Source organism: Pristiophorus japonicus, chromosome 28 (assembly GCF_044704955.1).
Source record: "Pristiophorus japonicus isolate sPriJap1 chromosome 28, sPriJap1.hap1, whole genome shotgun sequence".
In the NCBI taxonomy this organism is placed as follows: domain Eukaryota; kingdom Metazoa; phylum Chordata; class Chondrichthyes; family Pristiophoridae; genus Pristiophorus; species Pristiophorus japonicus.
In genome coordinates, this window is record NC_092004.1 from 12,488,294 (window position 1) to 12,492,284 (window position 3,991).

The following is a 3,991-nucleotide window of genomic DNA, read 5'->3' on the forward strand; positions in this document are numbered from 1 at the left end:
CCTCAACAATGCCCTATACATTTGCAGCAGGACCTCCCTGCTTTTGTACTCAATCCCTCTCGCAATGAATGCCAACATTCCATTCGCCTTTCTGATTACTTGCTGCACCTGCAAACTAACATTTTGGGATTCATGCACAAGGACCCCCAGGTCCCTCTGCACCTCAGCATGTTGTAATGTCTCCCCATTCAAAGAACATTCCTTTTTATTGTTTTTTACCCAAGGTGGATGACCCCACATTTTCCGACATTGTATTCCAGCTGCCAAACCGTAGCCCATTCGCTTAACCTATCCAAATCTCTTTGCAGCCTCTCTGTGTCCTCTGCACAATCCGCTTTCCCACTAATCTTTGTGTCACCTGCAAATTTTGTTACACGACACTCTGTCCCCTCTTCCAGGTCATCTATGTATATTGTAAACTGATGTGGTCCCAGCACCGATCCCTGTGGCACACCACTAACCACCGATTTCCCACCCGAAAAGGACCCATGTACCCAGAATCTCTGCTTTCTGTTAGCTAGCCAATTCTGTATCCATGCTCATACATTTCCTCTGACTCCGCGTACCTTTATCTTCTGCAGTAACTTTTTGTGTGGCACCTTATCGAATGCCTTTTGGAAATCTAAATACAGCACATCCATTGGTACACCTCTATCCACCATGCTCGTTATATCCTCAAAGAATTCCAGTAAATTATACAAATATTCTTTCCCCTTCCTGAATCCATGTTGCGTCTGCTTGATTGTACTATTCCTATCTAAATGTACCGCTATTTCTTCCTTAATGATAGCTTCAAGCATTTTCCCCACGACAGATGTTAAACTAACCGGCTTATAGTTACCAGCCTTTTGTCTGCCCCCTTTTTTAAACAGAGGCGTTACATTTGCTGCTTTTTAATTCGCTGGTACCTCACCAGAGTCCAGAGAATTTTGGTAGATTATAACGAATGCATCTATGCATCTGTTCGAACGTCTGCCATCTCTTTTAATACCCTGGGATGCATTTCATCAGGACCAGGGGACTTGTCTACCTTGAGTCCTATTAGCCTGTCCAGCACTACCCCACTCGTGATAGTGATTATCTCAAGGTCCTTCCCTCCCACATTCCCGTGACCAGCAATTTTTGGCATGGTTTGTGTGTCTTCCACTGTGAAGACCGAAGCAAAATAATTGTTTGAGGCCTCAGCCATTTCCACATTTCCCATTATTAAATCCCCGTTCTCATCTTCAAAGGACCAACATTTACTTTAGTCACTCTTTTCCGTTTTATATATCGGTAAAGGCTTTTACTAACTATTTTTATGTTTTGTGCAAGTTTACCTTCTTAATCTATCTTTCCTTTCTTTATTGCTTTCTTCGTCATTCTTTGCTGTCGTTTAAAATGTTTCCAATCTGCTAGTTTCCCACTAACCTTGGCCACCTTATACGCATTGGTTTTTATTTTGATACTCTCCTTTAATTCCTTGGTTATTCATGGCTGGTTATCCCTTCTCTTACCGCCCTTCTTTTTCACTGGAATATATTTTTGTTGAGCACTATGAAAGAGCTCCATAAAAGTCCTCCACTGTTCTTCAATTGTGTCACCGTTTAGTCTGTGTTTCCAGTCTACTTTAGCCAACTCTGCCCTTATCCCACTACAGTCACCTTTGTTTAAGCAGAGTACACTCGTTTGAGAACCTACTTCCTCACCCTCAATCTGTATTACAAATTCAACCATACTGTGATCACTCATTCTGAGAGGATCTTTTACTGGGAGATCGTTTATTATTCCTGTCTCATTACACAGGACCAGATCTAAGATAGCTTGCTCCCTTGCATGTTCTGTAACATACTGTTCTAAGAAACAATCCCGTATGCATTCTATGAATTCCTCCTCAAGGCTACCCAGTTCGATTTGATTTGACCAATCGATATGTAGGTTACAATCCACCATGATTACTGCCGTTCCTTTTTCACATGCCTCCATTATTTCCTTCGTTATTGCCCGCTCCACCATGAAGCTGCTATTTGGGGGCCTATAAACTACGCCCACCAGTGACTTTTTCCCCTTACTATCTCTAATCTCCACCCACAATGATTCAACATTTTGTTCATTAGAGCCAATATTGTCTCTCACAACTGCCCTGATATCATCCTTTATTAACAGAGCTACCCCACCTCCTTTCCCTTCTTGTCTATCTTTCCGAATTGTCAGATACCCCTGTATGTTTAATTCCCTGTCCTGGCCAACCTGCAACGTTTCTGTAATGGCCACCAAATCATACCCATTTATGATGATTTGTGCCGTCAACTCATTTACCTTCTTTCGAATGCTGCGTGCGGTTAGGTAGAGTGTTTTAATACTAGTTTTTAAACCATGATTTTTAGTTTTGACCCATCCTGCAGCCCCTTTATATTCATACATATTGTCCCTTCCTATCACCTTGTCGTTTACACTTACCCCAGTGCTCGTCTGCTCTATTGCCTTCTGCTTTTTGCATTTTTTCTTGGGGTCCTGTGATCTGAGCTCTCACCCACTCTAACTAGCTCAGAGCCCTCTCCTGGGTTCCGAATACTCCTTGCATTGCGGCACCGAGATTTCATGCTTGCCTTTTTATGACATTTTGACCCTTTAGAATTTTGCTGTAAATTAGTCAGCTGCAAACTGCAGGGGCCACTTCGCTTAATGGATAAGGCATCTACTTTGATGCAAACACTGATGTTATCAGAAAATTGCAACGTCAAACGCTGCCGTGGTCATTTTGGCAAAACTTGTTCATCTTTATAAAACCAAACCACGTTCGCACTCATTAACTCAAGGTGAGTTCCTCCCAAACAATGCACTGATCTTTATTAAAAGGCATTTTTTCATGCTGTGTATATTGCTCACTGATTTTTGGAGATAGTGTCCAACAAACCAACAATCAATACCGATAAACTATTAATGTTTCCAGTTCGAACAACAGCTTCGCGTCAATCAGGGTAATCAAGGGCAGTGGAGGGAATTGTGATCAGATTCCAATGAGATCCCCGTGAGTCGATAAAAAAAAGAGCACTTGCAGAATCGCTGCGAGCAGAGTTCGAACCTGCGCAGGGAAACCCCCATTGGATTTCAAGTCCAACGCCTTAACCACTCGGCCATCACAGCCAAAGAGTAGAACTGCTTTAATAGTCCAATCGTTGGTGCAATTTATCAGAGAGACCGCCTGCATGCTTGCCCTATTGGATCTCCCGGACGATGTGAAAATTAAATCGTAGAATCACAGAATCTTTCAGCAAAGAAGGAAAAATTTCGGTCAGAACTGAAAGAATTTACATTTCAGGAAAAACTGAACAGTCTGGAGAGCTTCTTTCTCGAAAAACAAGTGAGATATATTTTTAACATCATGAAGGTATTTGATCGAGTTGATGTGGAGAAAATGTTTGCTATTGTGCAGTAGTTCAGAACGGGAGGTCACTGATAAATTCAGTAGACAATTCAAGAGCAACTTATTTACCAGAGAGTGATAAAAATGTGGAAGGTGCTACACGAGCAGTAGTTGAGGTGAATAGCACAGATTCATTTTAAAGGGATTACCTAAGCACATGACTGAGAAAGCAATAGAACAATATGCTGATAGGATCAAGTGAAGTCCGGTAGTGTGCAGCATTAACTCTCGCAACACCAGTTAGGTGCAATTGTCTCTTTCTGTGATGCAATCTCTATATAACGTTATGTAACACACATGTTAAACAACAACAACTTATACATAATTAGCACCTTGAAATTAGCGAAACGTCCAAGTCACTTCACAAGAGTATTATGCGATACAAATTTGACACCGAGCCACTAAATACAAATTAGCGCAGGTGACTAAAAGATTGGTCAACCAGGTATGCTTGATAATGAGGTAGAAAGCTGTAGATTGCAGAAGATATCAAAGAACTGGTCAGGGGTTTAATGGAATTCAACCCGGAAAGTGTTAGATAATGCATTTGGGGAGTGCTAATAGGGAAAGCGAATAAACATTAAA

The 3,991-nt window shown here is 41.6% G+C and overlaps 1 non-coding gene across 1 annotated transcript; it reads right to left on the minus strand.

The window, feature by feature from the left end:
• Positions 1-3,043: 3,043 nt before the first annotated feature.
• trnas-uga (transfer RNA serine (anticodon UGA)) lies at positions 3,044-3,126 on the minus strand. The gene has a single exon. It is a non-coding gene; the product is annotated as a tRNA-Ser (tRNA).
• Between the last annotated feature and the right edge of the window lie 865 nt (positions 3,127-3,991).